Source organism: Hippocampus guttulatus, chromosome 16 (genome assembly GCF_054856545.1).
Source record: "Hippocampus guttulatus isolate MCC_2025c chromosome 16, RoL_Hgut_1.0, whole genome shotgun sequence".
NCBI classification, from domain to species: domain Eukaryota; kingdom Metazoa; phylum Chordata; class Actinopteri; order Syngnathiformes; family Syngnathidae; genus Hippocampus; species Hippocampus guttulatus.
The window spans coordinates 15448210-15460394 of record NC_141276.1 but is presented as its reverse complement, the minus strand read 5'-3'; the positions used below and the strand labels follow the sequence as shown (position 1 = coordinate 15460394).

At 46.6% G+C, this 12185-nt stretch overlaps 11 non-coding genes across 11 annotated transcripts; all 11 read left to right on the top strand.

Moving 5' to 3' along the window:
- Positions 1–47: 47 nt before the first annotated feature.
- Positions 48–239, top strand: LOC147193344 (U2 spliceosomal RNA). The gene has a single exon (XR_015103332.1). It is a non-coding gene; the product is annotated as a U2 spliceosomal RNA (small nuclear RNA).
- Positions 240–1190: 951 nt separating this feature from the next.
- On the top strand, positions 1191–1354 carry LOC147193343 (U1 spliceosomal RNA). The gene has a single exon (XR_015103391.1). It is a non-coding gene; the product is annotated as a U1 spliceosomal RNA (small nuclear RNA).
- A 375-nt stretch (positions 1355–1729) lies between these two features.
- LOC147193342 (U2 spliceosomal RNA) lies at positions 1730–1920 on the top strand. Its single transcript, XR_015103394.1, has one exon. It is a non-coding gene; the product is annotated as a U2 spliceosomal RNA (small nuclear RNA).
- An 827-nt stretch (positions 1921–2747) lies between these two features.
- LOC147193341 (U1 spliceosomal RNA) lies at positions 2748–2911 on the top strand. The gene has a single exon (XR_015103384.1). It is a non-coding gene; the product is annotated as a U1 spliceosomal RNA (small nuclear RNA).
- Positions 2912–3286: 375 nt separating this feature from the next.
- LOC147193340 (U2 spliceosomal RNA) lies at positions 3287–3477 on the top strand. The gene has a single exon (XR_015103392.1). It is a non-coding gene; the product is annotated as a U2 spliceosomal RNA (small nuclear RNA).
- A 920-nt stretch (positions 3478–4397) lies between these two features.
- LOC147193339 (U1 spliceosomal RNA) lies at positions 4398–4561 on the top strand. The gene has a single exon (XR_015103373.1). It is a non-coding gene; the product is annotated as a U1 spliceosomal RNA (small nuclear RNA).
- Positions 4562–4936: 375 nt separating this feature from the next.
- Positions 4937–5127, top strand: LOC147193338 (U2 spliceosomal RNA). Its single transcript, XR_015103303.1, has one exon. It is a non-coding gene; the product is annotated as a U2 spliceosomal RNA (small nuclear RNA).
- A 943-nt stretch (positions 5128–6070) lies between these two features.
- On the top strand, positions 6071–6234 carry LOC147193337 (U1 spliceosomal RNA). The gene has a single exon (XR_015103385.1). It is a non-coding gene; the product is annotated as a U1 spliceosomal RNA (small nuclear RNA).
- A 375-nt stretch (positions 6235–6609) lies between these two features.
- On the top strand, positions 6610–6800 carry LOC147193336 (U2 spliceosomal RNA). The gene has a single exon (XR_015103302.1). It is a non-coding gene; the product is annotated as a U2 spliceosomal RNA (small nuclear RNA).
- A 943-nt stretch (positions 6801–7743) lies between these two features.
- Positions 7744–7907, top strand: LOC147193335 (U1 spliceosomal RNA). Its single transcript, XR_015103362.1, has one exon. It is a non-coding gene; the product is annotated as a U1 spliceosomal RNA (small nuclear RNA).
- Positions 7908–8279: 372 nt separating this feature from the next.
- Positions 8280–8470, top strand: LOC147193334 (U2 spliceosomal RNA). Its single transcript, XR_015103329.1, has one exon. It is a non-coding gene; the product is annotated as a U2 spliceosomal RNA (small nuclear RNA).
- Positions 8471–12185: the final 3715 nt, after the last annotated feature.

Genomic DNA, 12185 nt, shown 5'->3' with positions numbered 1-12185 from the left:
GCCCGCACTGTCAGGAATGAAGTCATCCCCTGTGTCGCTTTGCCCTTATCGCTTCTCGGCCTTTTGGCTAAGATCAAGTGTAGTATCTGTTCTTATCAGTTTAATATCTGATACGTCCCTTATCTGGGGACCATATATTAAATTGATTTTTGGAGTCGGGGGATGGAATAGAGGCTTGCTCCTTCCACTCTACGCATTGACCCTGGTATTGCAGTACATCCAGGAGCGGTGCATTTCCCTCTCGGGTAAAGTTAAATATTTCAGTGGCGTCTGCGAAAGGCCCTTGATCCATGCACACTGCGAACACCTGGATGAAGTACACCCGTCCTTCTTGCGGTCTGAAAAGCTTGATGTGTTTTGAAGGGGCAGAAACTCTCGGGCAAGAAAACTGCATGGCCTTCTCGCTGTACAGGGAAATGTGTACATGACTTAAAAAACCCTCTTCTAAAGGTTTTCGCTTCCTTTGTGGTGGGGTTTTGGAATCCCCTCACAATGGGAAAGAGCGCTGAGCAGGTGGCGGCAGGCCTTGGAAAATTGATGGCGGATTCAGCGAATTGATGCCATTGAGAGTCACAGGCCAAAGGCTGTCTGAAATTGTTGACGGCCTATTCCCAAAACAACTTTAATCTGGACTTTCGCCCGGATGAAAAACTGGCTCGGATGCTCGCGTTCCGACCGGCGCCTTACTCTTGCATTCCGAGCCCAAGACTCGTACGCCCGAGGCCGTCTCCACGGAGACGATCAGCTTGGCGAGGCAGCTGCCTCGTCCAGCGAGTTTAAGTTGATGTGTGTTCCCCAAGGTCATTTTTGTCAACGAAGACATTCGACCTACCTAAAAAAGAAGAACCCCGCCGCCCCCGTTTCTTGTTCACAAAATAGAATCGGGAAGACACTTGCCCAAAACGCCAACTCAATGAAGCGACACGGACCGTGTATAAAACTAACTAAAACGAATGATAATTACAGCGAAAAGGAATGTCCTTCTTTTTCATTTTGGTCGAAAGTAACTTGCGAGCCTTTTAGGTTGATTTTAAACATATTTACTTCGATCTGATTGATAAAAGCCGAACCGCAATGACAATTCCAAAACGACCTTACCCCTGGACTGCTCGCACTTGTCTCAGCAGATGCGCCCGTGACCGAAGACGGTGCGTGTGCTAAAGACCCTGGCCTGGTGACGGGTCCAACTCATACTTACCTGGCAGGGGCAATGCCATGATCAAGAAGGTGGCTCGCCCAGGGTGAGGCTCAGCCATTGCACTGCGGTTGTGCTGACCCCTGCGAATTCCCCAAATGTGGGAATCTCGACTGCAAAATTTCTGGCAGTGGGGGACTGCGTTCGCGCTCTCCCCTGATGAGTTTGTCAATGGCAATTTCTCACTTCTCCCATTTGTGCAGATCTCCTTTACACCAGTGTTGGCGTAGGCTACGGCGAAAGCCAAAAGGGGGAACTGCAAGTGGTAGCTCACTCATTGGGGTTAGGTGCCTCGGAACATTGATTGCCGCTTTCCTATCGGGGCACCTTGGGTTAAATGATACAGGACCCAGCAATTGCTCAGCTTTTGTTTCATTTGCGGTCTGGCAAACAAAACCGTTGCCCCTGCGATCGCAGAAATGTGTGGAGTTGTTTGGCATGTCATTGTTTTCGCTGTGGCTATTTGACATTTGCCACCGTCACTGTAGCCCGCACTGTCAGGAATGAAGTCATCCCCTGTGTCGCTTTGCCCTTATCGCTTCTCGGCCTTTTGGCTAAGATCAAGTGTAGTATCTGTTCTTATCAGTTTAATATCTGATACGTCCCTTATCTGGGGACCATATATTAAATTGATTTTTGGAGTCGGGAGATGGAATAGGGGCTTGCTCCTTCCACTCTACGCATTGACCTGGTATTGCAGTACATCCAGGAGCGGTGCATTTCCCTCTCGGTTAAAGTTAAATATTTCAGTGGCGTCTGCGAAAGGCCCTTGATCCATGCACACTGCGAACACCTGGATGAAGTACACCCGTCCTTCTTGCGGTCTGAAAAGCTTGATGTGTTTTGAAGGGGCAGAAACTCTCGGTAACAATGGTAAAGAGCGCTGAGCAGGTGGCGGCAGGCCTTGGAAAATTGATGCCATTGAGAGTCACAGGCCAAAGGCTGTCTGAAATTGTTGACGGCCTATTCCCAAAACAACTTTAATCTGGACTTTCGCCCGGATGAAAAACTGGCTCGGATGCTCGCGTTCCGACCGGCGCCTTACTCTTTCTTCCCGAGCCCGAGACTGGTACGCCCGAGGCCGTCTCCACGGAGACGATCAGCTTGGCAGCTTCGGCAGCTGCCTCGTCCAGCGAGTTTGTGTTGATGTGTGTTCCCCAAGGTCATTTTTGTCATCGAAGACATTCGACCTACCTAAAAAAGAAGAACCCCGCCGCCCCCGTTTCTTGTTCACAAAATAGAATCGGGAAGACACTTGCCCAAAACGCCAACTCAATGAAGCGACATGGACCGTGTATAAAACTAACTAAAACGAATGATAATTACAGCGAAAAGGAATGTCCTTCTTTTTCATTTTGGTCGAAAGTAACTTGCGAGCCTTTTGGGTTGATTTTAAACATATTTACTTCGATCTGATCGATAAAAGCCGAACCGCAATGACAATTCCAAAACGACCTTACCCCTGGACTGCTCGCACTTGTCTCAGCAGATGCGCCCGTGACCGAAGACGGTGCGTGTGCTAAAGACCCTGGCCTGGTGACGGGTCCAACTCATACTTACCTGGCAGGGGCAATGCCATGATCAAGAAGGTGGCTCGCCCAGGGTGAGGCTCAGCCATTGCACTGCGGTTGTGCTGACCCCTGCGAATTCCCCAAATGTGGGAATCTCGACTGCAAAATTTCTGGCAGTGGGGGACTGCGTTCGCGCTCTCCCCTGATGAGTTTGTCAATGGCAATTTCTCACTTCTCCCATTTGTGCAGATCTCCTTTACACCAGTGTTGGCGTAGGCTACGGCGAAAGCCAAAAGGGGGAACTGCAAGTGGTAGCTCACTCATTGGGGTTAGGTGCCTCGGAACATTGATTGCCGCTTTCCTATCGGGGCACCTTGGGTTAAACGATACAGTACCCAGCAATTGCTCAGCTTTTGTTTCATTTGCGGTCTGGCAAACAAAACCGTTGCCCCTGCGATCGCAGAAATGTGTGGAGTTGTTTGGCATGTCATTGTTTTCGCTGTGGCTATTTGACATTTGCCACCGTCACTGTAGCCCGCACTGTCAGGAATGAAGTCATCCCCTGTGTCGCTTTGCCCTTATCGCTTCTCGGCCTTTTGGCTAAGATCAAGTGTAGTATCTGTTCTTATCAGTTTAATATCTGATAAGTCCCTTATCTGGGGACAATATATTAAATTGATTTTTGGAGTCGGGAGATGGAATAGGGGCTTGCTCCTTCCACTCTACGCATTGACCTGGTATTGCAGTACATCCAGGAACGGTGCATTTCCCTCTCGGTTAAAGTTAAATATTTCAGTGGCGTCTGCGAAAGGCCCTTGATCCATGCACACTGCGAACACCTGGATGAAGTACACCCGTCCTTCTTGTGGTCTGAAAAGCTTGATGTGTTTTGAAGGGCCAGAAACTCTCGGGCAAGAAAAATGCATGGCCTTCTCGCTGTACAGGGAAATGTGTACATGACTTAAAAAACCCTCTTCTAAAGGTTTTCGCTTCCTTTGTGGTGGGGTTTTGGAATCCCCTCACAATGGGAAAGAGCGCTGAGCAGGTGGCGGCAGGCCTTGGAAAATTGATGGCGGATTCAGCGAATTGATGCCATTGTTGACGGCCTATTCCCAAAACAACTTTAATCTGGACTTTCGCCCGGATGAAAAACTGGCTCGGATGCTCGCGTTCCGACCGGCGCCTTACTCTTGCATTCCGAGCGCAAGACTCGTACGCCCGAGGCCGTCTCCACGGAGACGATCAGCTTGGCGAGGCAGCTGCCTCGTCCAGCGAGTTTAAGTTGATGTGTGTTCCCCAAGGTCATTTTTGTCAACGAAGACATTCGACCTACCTAAAAAAGAAGAACCCCGCCGCCCCCGTTTCTTGTTCACAAAATAGAATCGGGAAGACACTTGCCCAAAACGCCAACTCAATGAAGCGACATGGACCGTGTATAAAACTAACTAAAACGAATGATAATTACAGCGAAAAGGAATGTCCTTCTTTTTCATTTTGGTCAAAAGTAACTTGCGAGCCTTTTGGGTTGATTTTAAACATATTTACTTCGATCTGATCGATAAAAGCCGAACCGCAATGACAATTCCAAAACGACCCTACCCCTGGACTGCTCGCACTTGTCTCAGCAGATGCGCCCGTGACCGAAGACGGTGTGTGTGCTAAAGACCCTGGCCTGGTGACGGGTCCAACTCATACTTACCTGGCAGGGGCAATGCCATGATCAAGAAGGTGGCTCGCCCAGGGTGAGGCTCAGCCATTGCACTGCGGTTGTGCTGACCCCTGCGAATTCCCCAAATGTGGGAATCTCGACTGCAAAATTTCTGGCAGTGGGGGACTGCGTTCGCGCTCTCCCCTGATGAGTTTGTCAATGGCAATTTCTCACTTCTCCCATTTGTGCAGATCTCCTTTACACCAGTGTTGGCGTAGGCTACGGCGAAAGCCAAAAGGGGGAACTGCAAGTGGTAGCTCACTCATTGGGGTTAGGTGCCTCGGAACATTGATTGCCGCTTTCCTATCGGGGCACCTTGGGTTAAACGATACAGTACCCAGCAATTGCTCAGCTTTTGTTTCATTTGCGGTCTGGCAAACAAAACCGTTGCCCCTGCGATCGCAGAAATGTGTGGAGTTGTTTGGCATGTCATTGTTTTCGCTGTGGCTATTTGACATTTGCCACCGTCACTGTAGCCCGCATTGTCAGGAATGAAGTCATCCCCTGTGTCGCTTTGCCCTTATCGCTTCTCGGCCTTTTGGCTAAGATCAAGTGTAGTATCTGTTCTTATCAGTTTAATATCTGATAAGTCCCTTATCTGGGGACGATATATTAAATTGATTTTTGGAGTCGGGAGATGGAATAGGGGCTTGCTCCTTCCACTCTACGCATTGACCTGGTATTGCAGTACATCCAGGAACGGTGCATTTCCCTCTCGGTTAAAGTTAAATATTTCAGTGGCGTCTGCGAAAGGCCCTTGATCCATGCACACTGCGAACACCTGGATGAAGTACACCCGTCCTTCTTGTGGTCTGAAAAGCTTGATGTGTTTTGAAGGGCCAGAAACTCTCGGGCAAGAAAACTGCATGGCCTTCTCGCTGTACAGGGAAATGTGTACATGACTTAAAAAACCCTCTTCTAAAGGTTTTCGCTTCCTTTGTGGTGGGGTTTTGGAATCCCCTCACAATGGGAAAGAGCGCTGAGCAGGTGGCGGCAGGCCTTGGAAAATTGATGGCGGATTCAGCGAATTGATGCCATTGAGAGTCACAGGCCAAAAGCTGTCTGAAATTGTTGACGGCCTATTCCCAAAACAACTTTAATCTGGACTTTCGCCCGGATGAAAAACTGGCTCGCGTTCCGACCGGCGCCTTACTCTTGCATTCCGAGCCCAAGACTCGTACGCCCGAGGCCGTCTCCACGGAGACGATCAGCTTGGCGAGGCAGCTGCCTCGTCCAGCGAGTTTAAGTTGATGTGTGTTCCCCAAGGTCATTTTTGTCAACGAAGACATTCGACCTACCTAAAAAAGAAGAACCCCGCCGCCCCCGTTTCTTGTTCACAAAATAGAATCGGGAAGACACTTGCCCAAAACGCCAACTCAATGAAGCGTTATGGACCGTGTATAAAACTAACTAAAACGAATGATAATTACAGCGAAAAGGAATGTCCTTCTTTTTCATTTTGGTCGAAAGTAACTTGCGAGCCTTTTGGGTTGATTTTAAACATATTTACTTCGATCTGATCGATAAAAGCCGAACCGCAATGACAATTCCAAAACGACCTTACCCCTGGACTGCTCGCACTTGTCTCAGCAGATGCGCCCGTGACCGAAGACGGTGTGTGTGCTAAAGACCCTGGCCTGGTGACGGGTCCAACTCATACTTACCTGGCAGGGGCAATGCCATGATCAAGAAGGTGGCTCGCCCAGGGTGAGGCTCAGCAATTGCACTGCGGTTGTGCTGACCCCTGCGAATTCCCCAAATGTGGGAATCTCGACTGCAAAATTTCTGGCAGTGGGGGACTGCGTTCGCGCTCTCCCCTGATGAGTTTGTCAATGGCAATTTCTCACTTCTCCCATTTGTGCAGATCTCCTTTACACCAGTGTTGGCGTAGGCTACGGCGAAAGCCAAAAGGGGGAACTGCAAGTGGTAGCTCACTCATTGGGGTTAGGTGCCTCGGAACATTGATTGCCGCTTTCCTATCGGGGCACCTTGGGTTCAACGATACAGTACCCAGCAATTGCTCAGCTTTTGTTTCATTTGCGGTCTGGCAAACAAAACCGTTGCCCCTGCGATCGCAGAAATGTGTGGAGTTGTTTGGCATGTCATTGTTTTCGCTGTGGCTATTTGACATTTGCCACTGTCACTGTAGCCCGCATTGTCAGGAATGAAGTCATCCCCTGTGTCGCTTTGCCCTTATCGCTTCTCGGCCTTTTGGCTAAGATCAAGTGTAGTATCTGTTCTTATCAGTTTAATATCTGATAAGTCCCTTATCTGGGGACGATATATTAAATTGATTTTTGGAGTCGGGAGATGGAATAGGGGCTTGCTCCTTCCACTCTACGCATTGACCTGGTATTGCAGTACATCCAGGAACGGTGCATTTCCCTCTCGGTTAAAGTTAAATATTTCAGTGGCGTCTGCGAAAGGCCCTTGATCCATGCACACTGCGAACACCTGGATGAAGTACACCCGTCCTTCTTGTGGTCTGAAAAGCTTGATGTGTTTTGAAGGGCCAGAAACTCTCGGGCAAGAAAACTGCATGGCCTTCTCGCTGTACAGGGAAATGTGTACATGACTTAAAAAACCCTCTTCTAAAGGTTTTCGCTTCCTTTGTGGTGGGGTTTTGGAATCCCCTCACAATGGGAAAGAGCGCTGAGCAGGTGGCGGCAGGCCTTGGAAAATTGATGGCGGATTCAGCGAATTGATGCCATTGAGAGTCACAGGCCAAAAGCTGTCTGAAATTGTTGACGGCCTATTCCCAAAACAACTTTAATCTGGACTTTCGCCCGGATGAAAAACTGGCTCGCGTTCCGACCGGCGCCTTACTCTTGCATTCCGAGCCCAAGACTCGTACGCCCGAGGCCGTCTCCACGGAGACGATCAGCTTGGCGAGGCAGCTGCCTCGTCCAGCGAGTTTAAGTTGATGTGTGTTCCCCAAGGTCATTTTTGTCAACGAAGACATTCGACCTACCTAAAAAAGAAGAACCCCGCCGCCCCCGTTTCTTGTTCACAAAATAGAATCGGGAAGACACTTGCCCAAAACGCCAACTCAATGAAGCGACATGGACCGTGTATAAAACTAACTAAAAGGAATGATAATTACAGCGAAAAGGAATGTCCTTCTTTTTCATTTTGGTCGAAAGTAACTTGCGAGCCTTTTGGGTTGATTTTAAACATATTTACTTCGATCTGATCGATAAAAGCCGAACCGCAATGACAATTCCAAAACGACCTTACGCCTGGACTGCTCGCACTTGTCTCAGCAGATGCGCCCGTGACCGAAGACGGTGCGTGTGCTAAAGACCCTGGCCTGGTGACGGGTCCAACTCATACTTACCTGGCAGGGGCAATGCCATGATCAAGAAGGTGGCTCGCCCAGGGTGAGGCTCAGCCATTGCACTGCGGTTGTGCTGACCCCTGCGAATTCCCCAAATGTGGGAATCTCGACTGCAAAATTTCTGGCAGTGGGGGACTGCGTTCGCGCTCTCCCCTGATGAGTTTGTCAATGGCAATTTCTCACTTCTCCCATTTGTGCAGATCTTTACACCAGTGTTGGCGTAGGCTACAGCGAAAGCCAAAAGGGGGAACTGCAAGTGGTAGCTCACTCATTGGGGTTAGGTGCCTCGGAACATTGATTGCCGCTTTCCTATTGGGGCACCTTGGGTTAAACGATACAGTACCCAGCAATTGCTCAGCTTTTGTTTCATTTGCGGGCTAGCAAACAAAACCGTTGCCCCCGCGATCGCAGAAATGTGTGGAGTTGTTTGGCATGTCATTGTTTTCGCTGTGGCTATATGACATTTGCCACCGTCACTGTAGCCCGCACTGTCAGGAATGAAGTCATCCCCTGTGTCGCTTTGCCCTTATCGCTTCTAGGCCTTTTGGCTAAGATCAAGTGTAGTATCTGTTCTTATCAGTTTAATATCTGATACGTCCGTTGTCTGGGGACCATATATTAAATTGATTTTTGGAGTAGGGAGATGGAATAGGGGCTTGCTCCTTCCACTCTACGCATTGACCTGGTATTGCAGTACATCCAGGAACGGTGCATTTCCCTCTCGGTTAAAGTTAAATATTTCAGTGGCGTCTGCGAAAGGCTCTTGATCCATGCACACTGCGAACACCCGGATGAAGTACACCCGTCCTTCTTGCGGTCTGAAAAGCTTGATGTGTTTTGAAGGGACTGAAACTCTCAGGCAAGAAAAATGCATGGCCTTCTCGCTGTACAGGGAAATGTGTACATGACTTAAAAAACCCTCTTCTAAAGGTTTTCGCTTCCTTTGTGGTGGGGTTTTGGAATCCCCTCACAATGGGAAAGAGCGCTGAGCAGGTGGCGGCAGGCCTTGGAAAATTGATGGCGGATTCAGCGAATTGATGGCATTGAGAGTCACAGGCCAAAGGCTGTCTGAAATTGTTGACGGCTATTCCCAAAACAACTTTAATCTGGACTTTCGCCCGGATGAAAAACTGGCTCAGATGCTCGCGTTCCGACCGGCGCCTTACTCTTGCATTTCGAGCCCGAGACTGGTACGCCCGAGGCCGTCTCCACGGAGACGATCAGCTTGGTGAGGCAGCTACCGAAGCTGCCTCGTCCAGCGAGTTTGTGTTGATGTGTGTTCCCCAAGGTCATTTTTGTCAACGAAGACATTCGACCTATCTAAAAAAGAACCCCGCCGCCCCCGTTTCTTGTTCACAAAATAGAATCGGGAAGACACTTGCCCAAAACGCCAACTCAATGAAGCGACATGGACCGTGTATAAAGCTAACTAAAACAAATGATAATTACAGCGAAAAGGAATGTCCTTCTTTTTCATTTTGGTCGAAAGTAACTTGCGAGCCTTTTGGGTTGATTTTAAACATATTTACTTCGCCCTTGTCATCGCATAAATCACTTGCTTCTTCCACTCCACACATTGACCTGTTATTGCAGTACACAGCCCTTGGAAAATTGATGGTGAATTAAGCTAATTGATGCCATTGAGAGTCACAGTTCCCTTAATTTTTCCTTTCATGTCTAAGATATTAGGACGCTAAACATGGAACTGCCAGGATTTCCATTCTGTGTCCTCTGTTGGTCATTGTTTTTTTTTCATAGTTCTCTGGACGGGTTGTCATCATAAATAAATCCTTGTGTGTTTTAAATCAATACATTTCATTCTTCAAAAAACCTTTGGCATGGATTTAATGCATGATGGGAATCTGCCTCATTTACTGAGTTTGTGTCTGCATATACATTTTGTGTAATGTGTTTGGCATTGTGTAATGTGGCAAGACATGTTGTCTATTTTGGATTTTTGGGGCGACACGTTTATCTCGTGAAGTGACATCAGCTTTGTCGTGAGTGTCTCCATGATGTAGAAAACATCTTAAAATCTCTTAATGCTTGGGTGATCATTTTAATTTTTTCATTGGTTGATGTCAGCATTAAGTAAAGATGTCAACATAAATTTTGGTGCGCATCGATCACAGTTTTGACACATTTGGCAACGTTTTGATTCCTACATTATGGGTTTAGACCAGGGGTGTCAAACTCATTTCACATTGTGGGCCACATATGGCCTCTGTAGATGTTAAGTGGGCCGGACCATTCAAATTATACCATACACTTGTATAAATAACCAAAATAATATGTCTTTCCTTTGTTTTGGTCTAAAGAAGCACAAGATCATTCGGAAAATGTTGACATTGAATGAACATATCTTTTACAAAACATTTCATGAGGCACTTTGGATTTCCTTAGACAAATGTGCATTTTACTTTTATCATTCACATATATGCATTGCAACTAATCCCACTGATTGTACAAAGGCACACAACTTGATAAGTAATTGGTATTGAAAAATATAGTAATGTACTTTACAGCACTTTGTATGCAGGGATGGCTGTTTGAAAGTGCTCTATAAATACAGTTGACTTGACTTGACTTTAAGATTAAACGAGATTTATAAAGAAAGGAATTTTTACACCATTTACACATGTGCATATAAAATCTAAATTTAATGACCTGCCTACACCTTACAAACTAAGGAGAGTGCTATTAAATGTGTAAAGAATAAAGTCTTCACACGTCCTTGATAGCATCTGCTGTGTTGGGTCTGTCTCAGTGATAGACTGAGGCTGCCGTTGTCTTCTTCTCTGATCAAAACAATGTTGTCTTCTACTCTGATCAAAAAAGTGTGCCCCCTAGCGGATACTCCATGAATGAATTGCACCTTATTAACAATATTCATTCCGTGTCTTTCATACTTTTTTTCACTTTTGAATTATCCTGCGGGCCTGATCAAACCTCCTCGGGTTATGGTTCCGGCTCGCGGGCTGTATGTTTGACACCACTGGTTTCGTCTGTCATGTTGCATCACTGTACGGAAAGTTGGAAAAACATCACACATTAATGTCGGCAACTAAAGAGGCATTTGAACCGTTTAATAAAAGATTCAATGTGAGCCATACACGCTTTGGAAATTTGGAAATCAGCTAAATCTCACATATACAGTCTCCCAAACTTTTGATCTACTGATTAATTATTAAAAGTGCTCCCCTCTCTCTTTCTCTCTCTCGCTCTCTCTCTCTCTCTCTGCCATGCGCGCATACGAATAAACACAAACACCCCTGATTGTCTTGAAAACCTTTTTGTGTGGTTTACAATTAATATTTGAATTCAAAAGTTGAATTGGCCCTCACGATACTTGCACAGACGACTGAAGCGTCGCATGCAATTATTATATTAAATTATGTTACATTTTAGTTCTGTGGTCTGTGCTTTCCCTTTATTGTCTTTTTCAATTCAATAATTATCTCTTATTTCCTCATCAAAAAACGTAATGTGCATATTTCCTACATTCAGGACAAGCAGGAAAAAAAGATGAGCAGGAAATAAACGAAGCGCACCCCAGGTTTGGACCCTCAGCTTTCAATTGTTAACTCAGGCAGTTGGCTTTTCACTCACACAAGAGACATTGCAGTTTGTCTTTCTTCCACCAATAAACATTTTTTACACCTGTGTCCGACACTTGCTGCTACGGAAGAGGATTAACCGTACAGAATTCTGAGATTAAAGTCAGAATTCTCACTTTAAAGTCAGAATTCTGAGATTAAAGTGAGAATCTTGCCAACCTTATTTTTTCTTTCTTCATTGGCCCTAATCCTCTTCCGTATTATGCTGCCATCCAACTGTCTGTGGAATATTTGTCATGAATATTTGTGATATATTTGATCACTCCTCGTATCAGAAAAACTGTGTCTGGTATGTACGGTGGCACAGCCAGCATGTGGCAGTGTTGCACTGCAGTCCCATCGACAGAGAGAGAGAGAGAGTGAGAGAGAGAGAGCGAGAGAGAGAGAGAGAGAGCGAGAGAGCGAGAGAGCGAGAGAGCGAGAGAGCGAGAGAGCGAGAGAGCGAGAGAGAGAGAGAGAGAGAGAGAGAGAGAGAGAGAGAGAGAGAGAGAGAGAGAGAGAGAGAGTAGGGGGGTGGGTTTGGCTGGTTGGGGACGTGCAGACTTCGTCGCCATCTTGAAGTCCCAGGCGATCTCTTCCATTCAATTGTACTGGGGTCATTGTTTCACTCCAGTATTTTAAAGTCGAGTAAATCGGTTTGTTAGAAACATTCTACACGGAGTTATGATACCAGATACACAGGTCATGATATAATCGGGGCTTTCAAAGATATTTAATATTAAGGGAAGCTCAAATGCTATTTTGACCAAAAAGATATCACAAAAACAAACGCAGATAGAATAAACTTCACCTTGTATTAAATATTATTTTGTTTTTC